We start from the raw sequence: 19,015 nt of genomic DNA on the forward strand, positions 1-19,015 counted from the left end.
TATTAAGGCTTACAAAGATGATGCTAAAACCCTACTTAAATACACAACTAAAAGACCTGTGTATATACATCTTTTATTTACACAAACGCTACAGGCAATGACAAACATTCGACAGTGTTGAAGATTTAGCGAATTCAAGTTCCATTAGGTTTTTCCTTAATGGATAAACTGAGGTATCAGGATAACTTTATTCAATATGTTATAATTGAAGTCATTTGGTATTCTTTGGTAAATACGGGAAAAAATACAAATATTTGAAGGAATTACGTTATGATCGATTATTACAAGTACTATGAGCATAAGCAGAACGGTTGGCGATATGCTGTATAAGCTTTCGCATGACCTTAAAACGTCAACAATATTGAAAGAGTAGAGTGACCATACAAACATGTGAAATTTCCATCGGATGGTAGGTTAGGTAGATGGGGATGTATGTAGGTTTGTTGGTAAGGATGGCGGAGCGAGATGCTAAGAAAGACGAAAGCTAAAGAGCTGAATAGGCGCTAAAACGAAAGTGTGTAAAAATGTTGTTTTTCTTTCACATTAACAAATATACTGTGTATATTAGGGAAAGTAGAGAGTTACGCAAGAGGCTAATAGAACCTCACCTTGTACAAAGAGGACACCAACACTTGGGTTTCTGTGTTGAGAACATACATGAACCACATTGTCCAGACTGCCCTGGTTCGAACAACTGCGCTCGTTTTCAAATTACTGCCACTATATCTCGAGTCTATTTCTTCGCTTTCCTCATTAAATAGAACGGATTGTCTTTCGGATTGATTCTTGCTCTGTCAAAACAAGATCTTGAAACGAAATCAGAAGAACTATTCAGAGATGAAGGGCAAATACTAGCGTTTTTAGTTTGAAAGCGCCAAAATCAAATTAGAGAGATTCCACGGAACAATATTCGATTATGTCGGACACGATGCAAATAAATTAAATTTCACAGATGAATTGTTAGAGGATCAAATAAACCACTTTTCTGCAACCGATAAGTGACCCCTCTCCCCGATCAGTTAATTACGAAATTGGAATCATTTGTAAAAGACTTCCCAGGGAATTTATCAAGGACTGTTTTCCTCAAAAGCACTGTGTACGTAATTTACCTCCGTCCTCCATGAATTATCTCCCTTCGTGCAACATAAGCAACTCTGGAAAATCCTAAATCCTTTAAATGCGGTTTCCCTACAGCTGTACGTTGATGGGAAGCACAAAATATTGTTTTATCAACATGGAGATTAATTACTCGTTGATACTCTCACAGCTCTACAAGTACAAAAACATGATGCTTACTTCACTTCTCGGAGGGTCGACCACGAACAGCGTTCCAATGAGTTGGAGAACTATTTAGCAACCGCCAAGGAACAAAAAACAATTCGGTGTTCTATCTAATATTTCCTTTCGGTCAAAATATCTGTTTTGAAGTAATTGATATTTAGTTCCATTATCGACGATGAATAAACGTGCATTTCTGTAATAGTTTCAGTGCCATTCTGGTAATGTTGACAAGCCATTATTTATCTCTAGTTAGAACTGAAGGGAAATATTTAGTGTTTTTACCGATAGGCCTATTGTTTGGAAGTAACAAAATCAAAGTAGAGAGATTCAAATAAACAATCTGCGGTTATGTCAAACATGATGCATACTAATTAATGTCGTTGATGAATTGTTTCGGAACCAAATATCTCTGAAAAGTAATTGAATTGATAACAATGAGTTTCATTATTAACAACATCAACTTGCAACATAAACTTCTGTAGTAGATTCGGTGCCATTTCTCATACCGTTGACAAGTACATGCCTAAGATTCTTATTTCATTGTCACTTTCAGATTTGAGATTCCGTTGTGATAAAATAGGTGCATAAAAGTTTTTCCCTATATTTTAATCTTATTCTACGCAAGAGCTCAAGGATCAGGCGATAATTTGGTTTCTCTGAACGGGGTAAGTGAAAGAATACAACACTAGATTAACAACCAATCATAAAATTCCTGTAGCTACTTCTGACAGTGCCGAACATGATTCCTTTACAACTCTACTCTATTCGTTCCCTTATATATGAGGTTAAGTATGGCGATAGGTTACCTGTGCAGACCAGGAGAAAACGAAGCATATTAAAGTACATGCCGGAGGGAGGTAGATGAACGGCAAAAAAATTATCCCATCGCATGGTAACTGCATTCAACTTCAAGTTATTGATTGAACTGATGATCGTCATTCTTCTGTGATGTCATAAATAATTTTATTGGTATCCCATCGGTTTCAGTAGACGTGATTTGTGTATTTAACAGAAATGTAAATGTGGATTGTCTTGTGCAATACTCAGAAAGACAAACGAATGTACCTACCAAAAGTGTAAAATGTACCTAGTGTAAGATGAATCAATATTCCACCAACAACAGCGACCATTCCGCGCCATTTTTGCGTCCAAGACCAATATTGGACATGTTTGGCGCTGACAAAGGAGAGAGAAGGACACGCCGTGAGTAATGTTAAAGATGTATAGAATGCATGCACAATCTGCGACCTAGAACACATTTCAGCAGAGCTCTAAGCTTTCTATGAGAGGGACAGCAAATCCATCGATTTCCATAAGATTTGACCGCAGTAATTTTTCATGCAGGTATTTTGAAAACATATAATCTAGAGCGTTAAGGGAAAGCTGTTCGCTTTCTGCGAAGATTTGAAAAAACAACATTTCTAGTCCGCTTGTTAAAGCAAACATGGCCAATGCAGCAAGTCATCGACGATGGCTTGTCCCCTCCGAATTGATTCAAATGTGTTGGGCACTAATGATCCCTCTTTGGATTGTAATGGTTCTTGTCTCTGATTGGTGAACTACAGTTGATTACAATTTGGGATCAGAGAGTCATTTAAAATTCATTAAATGCTACGAGCACACATAGATCGAAATGTTTCCTCATTGAAAGATATTAATGGTGTTAAATTGGTACAACATATTCCAATTCAGAGGGATTTTTGATGAATATCCAGGGAAAGCCCTAAATAACATTATAAGATAGACTTTTTGAGTGGATTATACTGCAACAATGTTGTGTTTCATAATAACATCCTGTTGCGGGTTGTTATAATAACTGTGGAATTCACGAATCCTCCACGAACAAATGTTTGTAAAAAGAAATCCATCATGATTCAGTTTGTAGTATTGGAGATTACTATTAAATTTCTGTACTTGCAGAGCCTGACGTCTTGCCATGGGAATCATCTAATCATTTTATCTCTTGCTTACAACTGTTAAAGTTTTACTCATCTGGAGGTTACGTCAGACTTGTAAGTGCACCTATATATGTTAACACCTGAAACCCTGTAACTCGAGAACTCGAAGTCGAATTTCATCAGGAAACATGAATTTTGTTTCTCTCTCTCTGGTTTATGCATTTTATCAAGTTTTGCACTCCCCTTGTATGTTAGAAAAACTGAGCTGAAATCCGTGACCTACTCAGCTAGTTTGCAGACATCTTTGGGATGTTACGCAGCCAGCTGCGTAGATCTGTCACAGTTTCCTTACAATTAACATAAGCTTTAATGTAGATCTGAAGGATCGGTATAAAGGTATTTTCTTCCTTTTTTTCTTATAATTTTCTACACCGACTAGCTGCTCGACAATTTTCAGCAACTTGATTGTTCCCGTGTGGTCACACTGACTTTTAAAACTTGTTTCAGTCTGATTACAACTTAAAATTTCACTGACATGTTGTTACATGGCTTTCAAAACAATGTTATGGTAGTATTGTTCTCCCAAAAGCCATAAAAGAAGGCGGAAGGCAAACTCATCAACATAACAATTCATTTCATTGTAAAAATTTCCACGAAGAACACTCGATATATAATGTTCTCTCGTGTATTGAAGCAATTGTTGACAGCGTCAGCTCCCTTGTATTCTTTAGGTATTGCAGTGTTATATAACATCTCCAATATTGCTTTTACAATAAAATATAATCTAACTTAACTAACTGTATATCTTGCCCAGCTGAATAGACAAGCGGGTGCTCTTCTCCGATGTTGATTGCATTGACCCTCCTGGTTTTGGAGGGTCTATGTGATTGCTATCCGTGCCATCTATCTGCATTTATGGAGAAACATCGAATTCGTCTCTCCGAACACATGCCAACACTGTTGGTTCCTCCGCTGGGGACAAATAATGATGTTAGTCCCATGATGTCACCATACAGTATTGATTTCAGCCATTTCAGAATGGAATACTTTTGCCGGAAAATTTATGTCTGTGTGTGTAGCGTTTTATCGTCAGGAGCTGTTCAGACTTCGATTGACAATAGGAAGAATTGTAGCGGATTCCACCGCACGCATGTACGTTGGCCCCTGCACGCCAGTGAAATTATATTTCTGAGAAATACAAACTCTTATTTTTCTAGACAATATCTTTAATATGCAGGAGATTTTATTTTCCCCAAAAAAAACTTAAATATTTGTTTGATGTAACTAATTTTGAGGAACAAAGCTCTATTTGTGACGGACTACACGTTCTAATTTTGACAATACAACTCTACTTTTATTAGGCACGACCCATAAGGGAAACGAAACTCTAATTCTGGTGGACGCAACTATATTTGGCATACACAACCCTCTATTTTTTAGGTTACAACTCCAACGTACTTTGCCTAATTTCATTTTCAAGGTAAGCTCTTTAATTCTTGAAAAAAATTATATTCTTTCGTAAGTAAACTTTTAATGTTTTATAAAAAGTTATGCTTTACAACGATTAAGTTAACGTGTATTTCTGAAGATTTTTTTTTTTTTTTTTTTTTTTTTTAAGATTAAACTTTGAAAAGCTACGTTAATAGCAATGGTTTATTCAGAACACACTTCTCATACTTTGAAAATATTGATTTCAGAGAGGAAAAATTTAATTTTCAAAAGCCAACTTTGGTTTTTCCAAGACTAAAATTTCAATATTTTTCCGAGAATCTTTTTTCTTCCCGAAATAAATTTTATAATTGTTACGTGCAGAGAAACGAACAAAAGGGTGAACTCAGCAGTTAACGTTTAGAGCAAAATTTATTACGAAAATAAAACTAATTGCTAAGTCAGGGATAGAGTACAAGCTTTAAAAGTGTACAGACTACTTATCTCAGCTGGGACGGCAAAGCTCCAGTCTCAGAGTTGTAACAGTCAGTCGGATGAATGAACAGTCCTTCGGCTTGCAGGCTTGTAGTTGCACAAAGTCCACAGAGTAAATCCAGCGTTGGCAGTGAAGGTCTTGAAAAGTCTTGAGAATGACTACTGCTGGAGTTTAGTAACACACAAGAGACACGATCCCAAAAGTCTGACTAGAAGCTGTGCACGTCCCTTTTTATACACATGGGCTTACATAAGGGCATATAAGAACAATCTAGAACTTTTATTGACATGCTAATTACTGTTCTAAAATTATCTCTCTTACACAACTAATCAACTTTCCAGAACATTCCAAACATGACTAATTGAATTCAAGGTTGTGAGGTCATTAAGGGCAGTGACCTTGAGAATGTTCTAGACTAATTGAACTCAGGTCATGATGAGTGTGGGGGGGAAATGACCTACATAACATAATACTCTGGAGAAATCTGGTGGTTTTCGTGCTAAAAATCGTTTATATGACATGGAAGTCTTTTATTTTAAAAATATTTAATTTCTTAAGGACTTTTTCATTTTTTAAAGGAAAAATATATAAGTGAAAATTTTCTTTACACCGGTAAATTTTGATTTCAGGTCTCACAACTTCTGTGTGAGGAGGCGCGCTCTGTCTATTTTACTGACGAAGTCTTTTATGTGAGAGAGTAGTTTCAGGTTTCAACGTGTAAACTTTCTTTTGAAATGACAAAATACATTTCGAGACAGCAAAATACTTTTCTCTTGGCGGCGGAAGTGAAGTTATCCCACAATTCCCACATTAGGGGCCTGTTGTAGAGAACACACTCGGCTATGCTGCATGCTGCACTGAGCGGGTTCAAGTTTATTTCATGGCCTATTACCTCCATGCCTATTTCGACTGACTGACGTTACCTCGGGTAAGCTTAATTCACGTGCCACGTGCCACGCGCCGCGCGCCGCGAGCCATAAGTAGGTGCATTTTCACTCCAATTTAATTCATTGATTCATTTTCATGAATAAATCAACATTCGGGCTTCAACGCCGCCTTCTAAATGCATGAACTGGGGACCAGCGAATGACCAGCGAATTCTGTGCATATGCAGAAAGGGACTCGAGAGAAATTATAGGGAGGGAGGGCCAGTATTTTTCAAAATCACACTGCACGTAAATTTGTAACATTAAAAATTGATCAATCAAAATTCTGTACATTGATTTTGTAGACCATATGTTAAGGTTGCTATATTGCAAATATCTAGGTCCTATGGTGTCTATCGAACTGTGACTGGTATGGGCGTAAGCCTATTGACAGGTATCAATCAAAACGTTACAAACAGGTTTATTTTGTGGACAAGTCCACCATCCTGCCAATTTGTATCAATCAAAATGTTACAAAAACGCTGTATTTTGCACGCGTGCAAGTAAACCACAGTCCCACCACAACACATAGGCTGCGGGTAGGCCTACCAAGAACCAAGGCACGCGATAGGCATACTCGTGTCAGGCCAGGTCAACATTGATTTTCGAAACACGATACAGTCTTGGCCAGTCTTGGTGTCCTAATCACGGGCAAAAGACGACTCTCACTTTATACCTCCATGCGTAAACAAAGGCATTTCCAGTTAACCACTGCACTGTGACGGTAACCACAGACTTTCCTTTCTTGTTCAACGAATTTCAGGCTGGAACCACGGTCCCTCCATAGACGTACATGTGACTGAAGGGCCCACTATCGCATAATGGTGATAAAAGCCTGTCGATTCGATGCATTTTGCAGGATCAGCCGATTTTCAGTGCTGTGGCGTTCCAACGCATAGGGCGATACTATTCGTTAAGGGGCAGAAATCAGCACGTGTTGCAATAAAAAGCCGCTAAAATTAGAAATGTCATATGGACATTCCCATAGAACAAAGTGAATTTTCCCCACTCCAGACATGCCGCATATCAGATCTCGGGGGAATACTGTTGTTGCAATTCAAACTGGATTAAGTAAACAAAGATAGAGTGCGTTATCACGGTAAATACAGGGGAATGTTGATAACAACACCAAGCGGTCTTCCTACATGAATGCTGCTCTCTTCCCTTTCAGTCCATTGCACGTTATGGAATACGATTTTCAGTATCTCTTGTTTGTGAGGCCGGAAATATTTCTACTCTATTTTTGTCTCGAGTAGACTATTTTGTGTTCTAAATTTTAGCATGGCTGGTAAGATTAGTGCTTGTGACAGAAAATCCATGGCTTCAAAAAAGCCATGCTGATGGTTTGCAGTATTCCACAGAATATGCAGCGTTTTGTGACGCAACTCGCAACATTGCGCCAAAGGCGGGAAAATAGAGAAAAACTAAAATTATCAGCCAATAGTATTTCACTTTGTCTTTTCGTCATCGACTTTGAGTGTGAATTGCTTCCGACCTAGCGATCACGTGAACGGATAGCGTATCCCGTATGTCTCCATCTGTAGCCAACTTTTCTACCTACACGCTGTGTTATTACCGTAACATTTGTTGTTCCGCATTACTTCAATTTACTTAAGCAATAATGCACCCCCTCCCGGCCCATAATGGACTCAAGCAAACTTTGCACTTCATAATGTACGAGGCGAAGCCGAGTACATTATGAAGTGCAAAGTTTGCTTGAGTCCATTATGGGCCGGGAGGGGTGCATTATTGCTATTATTTTATAGTTTTGGCAATGCCAGTGAATTGTAGTTGTAGAAAACGAATAAAAAAAGAAATTTAAACTGAGTTTGAATCCAGTGAGCGTCGTCCGGCATGATCAGCCCGGACTCTGTTACACGCGCTCCACACTGCACTGCACTGAACACGCACGTTCAACACAAAAAAATGAGCTGCACTTTCACGGTTCTATTTGGAATTAAAAACGATGTATTTCGAAGGAAATGAAAATTAATTGCATCCCTACCGTCTATATCGAACTTGAAACATCACCTTTACATATCGTGCGATTCAAAAAGCCGACACGGTGAAATGCCAGACATGAAGAAAACGGAATGTTCATGCATCGACATCAGCATGATGCAGCAGCGAGCTGCATGTATGTATCAGCTGATCAATACGATCATTATTATGTCGCTAGTAGTACAGCATTCATTGCAAACGATATCAACAGAGTTCAACAATGATATTCAAATGTTTAAATTTCATTAATAATTGTGACTATAAATTAATTTTCGATGGATTCTTGAGAAGAGCTATTTTATTTCGGCGAACGAGAAAGCTTGACGTAAACGGGTGCTCGAAAGGTGCAGTTGACAAAACACACTGGAGGGTTTCCGTCGCGATATCGTAAACAAGGCAAGGTGAAACCACAGACAAGGAGAAAGATGAATGAAAGTTGTCTCCGATTACAGTCAGTGCATCAGCATTAGGTGGCTGAGATGATAGATCAATGGAGAGTCCACGGTCGTCATGATTGTTGGCAGTATCTGACCTTGGACCGAGACCCAGACACTTCCAGTCAAGGTTGATGACAGCTGCCGTTGTTGGCCTGTTTATGGCTGGTTCGAGTGGCCTTTCACGCTTGCATCGTTTACATAGCCACTGACATACATAATATGCCATGTGTCAAACCCAGTATCGTCAAGGAGTTTGCAAACGTACTGAGTTCTGTTTCACCTGTACGGCAACTAAGCGAACCATGTTGTAAACAAACGTAGTAGTTCAACCAGCGTATCGGAAGGTGGAGTGCATGCTGGGCGCGAGCCAGACAGAGCAGACGACGAGTGCATGCGGGAGGACAAAAAAATTGATAAATCGTACGGTAAGACATTATCGTGCACCATTATCAAGATTTATCGTTTTGTGTATTACATGGTTTATCCGATACTTTCCCTCCTTTTAAATGCGCAGTCTTTTTTTCGTTTTCCCCCAAAAAAACTTATTGTTATGCTCGCTGTGGTGCCGCAATGCTGAATAATGGAATACATTATCAGTAATAATGTATGGATGTGACGTCACAAAATTCACTGGTATTGACAAAGCTATAATATAATAGCCATTTCTGGTAATGAAAACAATTACTGACACCCTTTGCCAAATATCACTGTGATTCACCATCAGTTTGTCAAAAAGATCGCAAAGGTTTTGTGACAAAACAGTCTCTACATGCCAATAAGTTTGAATACAATGAGAACACAGCCGTTACAGGCAAACTTCTTCGCTCTGCGACAACTCGGCTCCGAGACAAAGTCGGCCTCTCTGTATGTAGAGGTGTCGAAATTGGTCAAATTCTAAAGACTTTATTCCATCTAATTAATTTCAATCCCCGACTTATGTAAGTTTGGCGAAACAAAGGTAGTGTTGAGATGGGTATTGTGGTGTTGCCTGAATATACTCTGGGCATGTATAAACTAACGCAATTCCTAGATTCCGTATACTCTTTTTAATTAGGCCCTCCCTCCCTCCCTATAATTTCTCACGAGTCCCTGGCACGCGGCGCGTGGCACGCGGCACGTGGCACGTGAATTAGGCTTACCCGTTACCTCGGGTCAGCGGTTTTAGGTAAACCACCTAAAACCCCGACCCAAGGTTTTTTTCACACAGTGTAGTCAAGATGGGATGGAAGATGTCTGTGATCGAACATTTTTAGACATCTTTGAAGGAGTCGAACAACATCAGCAACTGCTCGTTTGCAGCAATAGTGGTGAAAAAGGTCAAAGGATAGCGATAATTGGGAGGCATCATGGAAAGGATGGTGAGTTCGAGCCCCGGCATGGCTGTGGTGTTGTGTCCTTGAGCAAGGCACTTTATTCCTCATTGCTTCTCCCCACCCAGGAGTGATGTGTACCTGGTAGGACAGAGGTTGTTATGTGTGCGTTTAGCTCTGCTGCGCTTATTGGCTGCACATGTGAGCTGTTGTCTGCTCCCCAGGGAGTTGAGTGGTATCATATTAGGTCCAGTGACCAGGGGTAATAATAATTGTAAAGCGCCTTGATCACATCTACTTGTGGATATGTGCGCTATATAAGAACCAAATATTATTAAATATTATTAATGTCCCTTTAAACGGATGGTCTCTTTTCATAGGATGTGGTGGCCCTGAAAAGGGCCGTTTGGTTTTTGATCATCTAGTGATCGGATCTATACTGCTTTAGTATCAGGCCATGGCCGGCGAAGTATCTCAAACATCCCGTGGATGACATCAATGTCCCAGTTCACGAGTCAAGAAGTCCCTGCGTCCGCGGACGCAGTCTTCTTAGTCTCCGTGACCGGGGACGGGATTGTAATACTTTGGCCTTGTCGATCATCAGTCGGCGTCGCTGGCAGTAAAGATTTTTTAGCATTACCAGGAGTAGCCCTGCGTACAGGTCTATGTGTTCCCGGCGTTATACGGCCTCCACCACAGCCCAGCAACGGTCCATAGAGATAGCTGGCGAGATTCAAAATGGCGATCTCCATGGGTAAACAACTTGTCGAGTACGTTATGTTTCAGAAAACGAGCGGTTTTGGACGTTAGGAGAAGTTAATCGCATCTTTTAGGGGGTCGGTTAGGAGGTAAGGTAGGCAGGGTGTCGTACCTTCAACGCCATAGTGAATGGTATTCTGATCGTGTACACATGTGTACCTAGTCATTTGCAGAGTTGTGCGTTTTTTTATTTTTAACTTGGTCTTTCATATTATTGAATTAATAGAAAACAATGAAATATTTAGACTTTTAGGCCAGAATACCATTGTTCTCTGGCTAAGTCTTCGAGGTCTGAATAGTCCGCACCGTTCTCTCTGTCACTGAGCGACATTTTGTTTGGCTCATATGACTAGACGCCCTCTGACGGCAAATTTGAGAAATCGATTAACAAAATAATTCTGGGCAAAAGGTGTTTTTTAGACGTTTTCTTTGCACCTTTTGTCTCTACTCTTCTTGTGCATTCTTAATACGTGGAACAGGGTAACATTTTGGCGTATTGTTTTCTTTTCATTTCACCTTTAGAATATTATTTTGTCGGCAAAGATATGTGTAGCTATGTGGGTTTGGGAGGATCTAACCTGATAGATACAAAGTAGGTAAACTGTAGCAAAGGAAATGCAATGCTGTTTTAATCATGGTGGGATAGCCTTGATCGGTGATTGGTTGGAAGTTTCCAAGGAAACATCTAGAGGCCGTTGATTGGCTGTGACTGTGGAAGTCTTGGATGAAGTGAGGGTACCACACGAGGTAGCACCAGTCCAGACACACGCTTCAACTGGCTGGGGTACTGTGAGACACCGAGTCCTCCGTATCTACCGAAACAAACAAATTATCCCAGTAACATGTCTATGAATCGAGACGGATCTCCGCATTTGCTTCACAAGGTGGGCTGCCAGAATTCTTAGACCGTATTACTACAGACAAATATATGACAGACTAGCAACAGGCATTTCTCAAGGTGTGAAGCGGTTACGTAAAGCCATCCATGTTTGCCTCGCCTCAGGAAGCTCTCGCCTTTCTTTTCCGAAGAGTGCCAACCATGCACCCTTCCGTAGTTTCCGGATTTTCGCTAATTTTTAAGCGAAAGTGTATTCGGCAAAGTTCGTGTTGTTGTTTTCTTGTTGTGCTGAGCAGAATTGGCGTTTGAACTAAATTTTAAAGTCTTTTATCGATACTGTCAGATTTTACTCAATGGTTTACGGTCAGTCATACCGTCTTTTACACGTTCGTCAAGGAAGGACATGTTTATGAAACTGCTGGCGTATTATGTTTTGATTGGCGTGAAGCAGTGTTTCTGCCCTGAGAGCTCACAAAGTAACTCTGGTTGCTAGGCGACTGGCAGCACGATGCCTTCTTGTCGTAGTTTTCACATAATCTCATTCAATTATCAACCACAAACAAAAGTCTCCAAAAGTTTAACACCTTTAACCGTTTAATACCTGAAGCTCATTTTAATATGAAAAGGCCATAGTCTACCGAGACGACCATGGAACAAAAGGCAAGCCGCGTTGCTAGTCTGTTCTATATTTGTCTGTGGTATTACCTCCGAAGTGGGCGCATGGATGATAGGCAGAGACGAGAAACTTTTACATGACATAGGTAGACTGATGGATTCGAAGCTGCACGACTTTCGTAAATAAGTCAACGAGCGGGCCGATGAGAATCTAAACGAAATCCGAAGCCACCTGAAGTACAGAGAGCCAGGACATTTAAGAAGGAAGGCTGCAAGAAGCAATTCAAACACAATGACCAAGTGATGGACTGTATCGAAAAAGCAACAAAGAAGATTGACGCCAGGAAACTGGAGAAGGCCAAAGAGACACTTTAAGTATGTACAAAACGTATCCACGATAGACAGAAGTTAGTGATGGAAGACGGCAGAGAATATGAAACCCACGAGCTTGCCTGCGATGAAGAGGATGAGAAGAGACTCTGGAAATCGGTTCAAAGGGCTGAGAAACGAGCAAAAGAAGAACAGAAAGAAAAGAGTAACAAATGCAAGAGAATAAAGCACGTTACGTGGAATGTAGACTAAACTAATGTCTTGTACTTGTCGAGAAAATGTTTTTATTATTATCCAGAATGTTGAGGTATTCTGTTAGTCGCTATTCGGGCTAGTACCACGCTAAGAACTACGTCGATGATTAGTCAATAAAGAACAATAAACAACAGAACCAATAATATCCTAATAACAGCTATCTTTTGGAACAATTATATCATAATTATATCATAGTATATCATTTGTTATGATATAATTGTTCCAAAAGATAGCTGTTATTAGGATATTATTGGTTCTGTTGTTTATTGTTCTTTATTGACCAATCATCGACGTGGTTCTTAGCGTGGTACCAGCCCGAATAGCGACTAACAGAATACCTCGAATGTTACACAGACAGCCGTACTTGAAAGAATTTGCTATGCATAATAGGTAGTTGCGCCCTCACAAGTGTTTCTCCTGAAACTAAATTGCGCCCTTAAGAACAGCAAGTTTGACTGATTCTTTCTTTTTCTTTACACAATAGAGCTCACACTTAAATCTATGAAAGCCCATAAGTATGAAAGCCCGTAAGGGACATGTTTGAAAGCAAAAAATAAAAAAATTATCTTGTGCTCACGAGATAGTTTTTTTATTTTTTGCCTTCAAACGTGTCCCTTATGGGCTTTCATAACAATACGATCAGTTTACTTTGTGTAAAAATGAACAAATACAATTTAAAGTTGACATTGATCAAAGTAAAAGTAATATAAAAATACTGGTAGCACATTATATTAATGAATAGAGTACTGTCAACTAATAACAGTAAATGAACTTGACTGTGTGATTGACAAAGCATTATTGTTGATCTCGGCAAGTCGAATTTAGAAGCCATTCAAACCTAATTTTGGACAAGTGAGAGTATAAATCAGATCATTAAAACATCGCTGATTCCGTTTATTATATAATTGGCATGAGATTTGAAATTGTAGTGTCATATACTGCCTCTGAGCTTTAGATACATAAATTTTAAACTGTATGGCCGCAAAATGCAAGGCCTGGAATTTTACTCCCTAGGCTAACCACGAAAGCACGATAAATTATCTTGTGCTCACAAGAAACTATCTTGTGCTCACGAGATAAGTTTCTCGTGATCACGAGATACTATCTTGTGCTCACGAGAAACTATCTCGTGATCACAAGATCTTTTCTTGTGCTCACGAGATAGTTTCTTTGCTCACGAGAAAGATCTCGTGCGCACAAGAAAAGATCTTGTGATCACGAGAAACTATCTTGTGATCACAAGAAAAGATCTTGAGATCACAAGAAAAGATCTTGAGATCACAAGAAAAGATCTTACGATCACAAGAAAAGATCTCGTGCGCACAAGAAAAGATCTTGTGATCACAAGAAAAGATCTCGTGCGCACAAGAAAAGATCTTGTGATCACAAGAAATATCCCGTGAGCACAAGAAAAGATCTTGTGATCACGAGATAGTTTCTTTTTTGCCTTCAAACGTGTCCCTTATGGGCTTTCATATAAATCATACTCAAATGTAGAAAATGTATCTCAAAGGGATTAATTATGCTTTCTTCGGAAAATAATTTCGTTCCATTAAAATTAGTTTTATTCCATGTATTTTAATTTGCCGCTGTGAGAAAATTTGTTTTCCATTCAGAAATTAATTTTATTCTAGGAAAATAAAACTTTTCTTTAAACAATGTAAGTTTGCTACGCTGAAAACATAAAGGTTATACCATCGTGCTCAGAAAAAAATCCTAAAAGTTTTGAGTTGGTCATCTTGTACAATTTTCACTTCTGTTTTACAAAATAAAAATACTTTTGAGAAACAAATATTTTGCTTAAAGTTAAAGCTAAATATATTCTTTTAAAAGTTAATCTATTTATTTTTGTTAAACTTTTTTTAAAACAGTTTACCCCAAAATAAAATTTCTCGTACAGAATTAAATATTTGCTTCGGAGAATTGAAATCTATTACAAATATTTAAGATATTGTCAAGAACAATAAGAGTTCATATTCTCGTTAATAATGTTCCTTGTGGCGTGTAGGCGCCACGATACACATGTACAGTAACCAGACAGACATCATCAGCCGTCGATGGCGGTTGATTTAATCTATGGCCAAAAAATATATAAATAAATAAATTGTGCCAATTCTGTTGAGATAACATGGTTTTCTAAACTAGGGTAGGTAGGCAGGGATTTTGTTTTTCCAAAACACTTTTATTTTTAAATATGCACTTTTCAGGGGGTTCAGGGTGATCAAACACTGGCCACAACATTTCAAGAAAAACGCACAATATATATTAAAGGAATGAAAACATTGAAGACGTCCTCCTTCAAACAAAATCAAATGCTAGGTAACGAACATGTGATTTACGGAATTTTTCTTTCTTTTTTTTACTTCCGTGTTTACGTAGCTCTAAAGAGTTTAGGGTCGGCAGGTAAAAAATAGATGGGTTATCGGAACAGCACAATTTTTTCCTTCGGCCTAATATTCAAAAATCCCAGCATGACATGTACTGCAGTACAGGCAATGCATAGATGTCCATGCATATCATGTCCTCTAAGGTCATGAACTCAACTACAGAAAAAACCCCGTTCGAAGTTTGGTCCAAGTCTGAAGATTGTCAGTAGACGCTGTTTAACGTCGCGGGGATTGTATAATGCTAAGCGCCACATTCTTGCTATCACTTTAGAGCACGTCTCTAAAGGCCCCATCGGTGTCACTGACCTCAAAGGTTCCAATCTTTCATGTTATAGTCGAGTTTGCTGTGGGTATAGGATCTATGGCAGTATGTAAAGGGCGTGTTTTCATTACTGATTAGATCTCCCAGTCCTGATACGGGTAGGCTATGCATTCAAATCCTGATTACACTGGACAAAAGGCAAAGTGAGAGCAAGTTTGGCTGGGGTCACACAGCTCAAAGATACACAAGATAGACCGGTGTCTTGGAACAGTAGGAGATATTTATTACTCATAAAAGATGGCACTACAAAGGTCAAAGGTTTACCCCGTTGAATGAAAAGGCTCTCTGAAAAAGGTGATAAAATGACTGCTGGCTACGGGGTAAAGCCTTGTAACTTAACTAAAACTAACTACTACAAAAGTACTACATCTACACAGAAAAATCCCCCTAGAAATTACAAAGTACGCAATTAGCAAAAAGTTCACATAAACTCTCAAAATGCCATACTTCCGTTAAATTACAAAAGTTCAGCATGAAATTACTGAAAAGATAACATTACAAGAAAATTGTCTTACTTAAGTCTGAGAGTGGCAAACTTCTATTAATTACACAAAACCATGCAAACAGGTTTATTAGGAAATAAACGGTTGGGAGGGAGGGAAATTCGAGCAGGGCTGCTGCTTTGGTACAGTATAGCACCTGTAACTGCTGCTGCTGGCAAAAGCTTGCTGAAATACTTCCAGAAATGCCTGTTTTATACAACCTGACTGCATACTATTGCATATTTGTTTATGCATGCTAAGTTTCCGATTGGCTGGCAATATTGAAAATTTAGCTTAACTTTAAAAATGGAAATGTGACTTTTCCAAGATGACCCCTCCAGCTCCAGGGAAGCTGTCAAAGATTAGCAAAGCACTGTAATGCAAACATGACCATTATAATTTACAATTATCAGAAATGAACTTCATGACCTTCAAAATGGAAATGAATGTAAATCTTTTTGTGAAACCCCCCCCCCCCCAGAAAGCTGCACTAGGATTTGAAACTAGTGAAAGATATATTATGCCATTAATAAATCTGATTGAATACGATATCAAGGCCTGACAGCACTGAGGTAATATAGACTTCAAGTGCCCAAATGATATCAGAGTAAATTTACAAAGATTTATAAGGAGTAAACTTCAACAGACTGTCGCGTTGGTTTGATCGCGAAATTGAAGCAATATACTTTGGCAGATGGTGGGGTTGACACACAGCTTGGCCAGACTTAGCTATAGCTTTAATACGCCAGAGGAAGCCATACGACTAGTGGTCTACAGGAAATGCAAACTATGGAACTTTTCATAACTTTGGAACTGCTCGTTATCATTGCTGAAACTAGAATACGTATCAAAAGTTAACAGAACTTATTGAACTAACGTTCAGTGTTGGTTTTTGTCAAATAGGAAATAGGCCGTGCAAAATTTATCGCATAAAGTACTTCGTTGTGCAGTCATAATGTCATATATTCATAGTTATATGTTGGCAAAAAGTGCGAAAAATGCTGTAATAAAATATTCAATGTTGCGTATTATTTGAAGTTGTAGCAGACTCCCAAAACTTTTAACTCACGTGTTCAACAAGACGTGTTCTACTTGTCTGACGTTCCAATTGCAGCCAAGGCCGAGCCAGGTAGGGCAAACGTCTTGAACATTAGAAGTACATACACGAGAATGGGTTTGCCGACAACATGGACAAATGAAGGTTTGACACATCATATGACTTTCGAAATGAGTTTAGATCGACAGGAAATGACAGTTTGTAAACATCCATGACCCCAGCTGGAAGTCTTTGATTAGTTTGCGATCCTCCATAGCTTGTCAAACACAGTTCGCCCGTGTGTGACAATACAGCTCTAAAGGAAGGTGTCTTTGAACGACAAGGTAGTCTCATAAAAGTTTGTTTGATCTTTTCACGGACGTACTATGCTTGTTATCGGACGAATTTCACTTAAAATACACTACCGACTGCACTGTATGTTGCCATGATACATATCGAAAAAGCCTTCAGTCAGTTGAAAGCATTGTTTTGCACTGAGCAATTAACAGTCATGCCAAGGCTGAGAGTCAGTAGAATGAAATATGTACATCGTATGACAGTCACATAGCGTTTGTATGGTGGGCGTTGTCCGTCGTTTAAATCGACAGCGGTCAGCATAAATTCTGTCACAGTCCACAATGGGCATCGATAACAATGGGTTTGGAGCAAACCCTATGGTTGTGAAATGGCAACATAACAGTACGAGTGGCAGCTACGTCGATCTATTTAGAAACCTGAAAATACAAATTGCCTTAGGTGGGGGAGCTTTGAAAATAACATAGTGCCAAAGAGACGAGGCGCAAAAATCGTTAGTACCAAGCTCACGGAAAGTAAAGCATACTTGGCAAGAGTAAGAAAATGATTTCATTGAAACACCAATATCTAAAATCTCTAATAAACTATCCAAAATGGCAAAGTCGCTCTTTATTTGTAATAGGGCTACACCGCATCATGTTCGGGCACAGGGCGGCCAGGAAAGAACAAACGAACAAACATACATACAATATCATAGAACGTTGAATAAATAAACATACAAACAAAATAAACAGACAAATGTATACACACATGCATATATGTGTGTATATATATATATATATATATATATATATATATATATATTATATATATATATATATATATATATATATAATATATAATGAAAGATATCAACATGCGACGGCAGTACCACTACTCCTATGGGGAAGTATATGTTTGTTTATTTGTTTTATTTATTTATTTATTTGTCTGTTTGTTTGTTTGTTTGTTTGTTTGTTTGTTTGTTCTTTTCTAGCCGCCCTGTGGTTCGGGGGCCTTAAAAACTGGGACAAAAATGTGGCTAGCATTGCTTTTCAAAAGCTGACATATGAAGGGAAGGAAGTCCTGCGGAGAAGCGTTCGGTTTTTATGGGCGGGAAGGGCCGACAAATAAGGGGAGGGGGTAGTTTTAATTTTGCAAGCTGCAAAGCCTTTGAGGAGAATCACGTATTTCTCAAACAGGACATATTAGACTTGCTTAATTTTCAAAATGTCCACCTGGCTAAAATAGCCTTGTTTCATTCTGAGAAAGATGGTTCATTCTGCTGCGTTAGGGAGCCTTCAGTTATTATGAGGTGTGTTATAAAACACTTTTAACCTGGCCTTTATTCGGGCTACAGCGCCCGTTTATTACCCTTAGTGGCCGTCTCTTACCAGAAACACATCGCTATTTCCCTCGACCTACAGCCTCGGGGAATAGCGATGTATTTCTGGTAACGCACGGCCCTTTGGGGTAATAAACGGGCGCTATGGCCCTCATGACCAGTAGTCAGTGTTTAATACTGAAACGAGGCTATTTTGACTGGATGGACATTAGGGAGCCGTCATTATTTATGGCCTGGGGGTCGGAGGAGTCTGAGGGGGGTCACTCAAAAAACGAAAGCTACAAGGGGGTCGCTCAAAAGTGGAGAACAAGAAGGGGGCTACTCAATTTGTTGATATGTACTGAAGCATTTAGTGAAGTTATGAATTAATACAACAATAATAGTAAAGAACAGCAATATGTATGCTTGATATATATATATATATATATATATATATATATATATATATATAGGTGGTTTCAAGTAGAAACTAAAATCTCATTACACTATGTGTTTCACGTTATTGTGATCTTCAGACGAGAATGATCAGCTATTCGACGTGGCAAGCCTTATGTTAGAGGCTAGTACTGAGTACA

General features: G+C 38.9%; 1 long non-coding RNA gene across 1 annotated transcript; it reads right to left on the minus strand.

The window, feature by feature from the left end:
- Nucleotides 1–1,995: 1,995 nt before the first annotated feature.
- LOC139134286 (uncharacterized) lies at nucleotides 1,996–16,908 on the minus strand. Its single transcript, XR_011552769.1, has 3 exons — nucleotides 16,835–16,908; nucleotides 2,351–2,457; nucleotides 1,996–2,087 (listed from the first exon to the last, which is right to left on the minus strand). It is a non-coding gene; the product is annotated as an uncharacterized lncRNA (long non-coding RNA).
- Between the last annotated feature and the right edge of the window lie 2,107 nt (nucleotides 16,909–19,015).

Source organism: Ptychodera flava, chromosome 6 (assembly GCF_041260155.1).
Source record: "Ptychodera flava strain L36383 chromosome 6, AS_Pfla_20210202, whole genome shotgun sequence".
Classification (NCBI taxonomy): domain Eukaryota; kingdom Metazoa; phylum Hemichordata; class Enteropneusta; family Ptychoderidae; genus Ptychodera; species Ptychodera flava.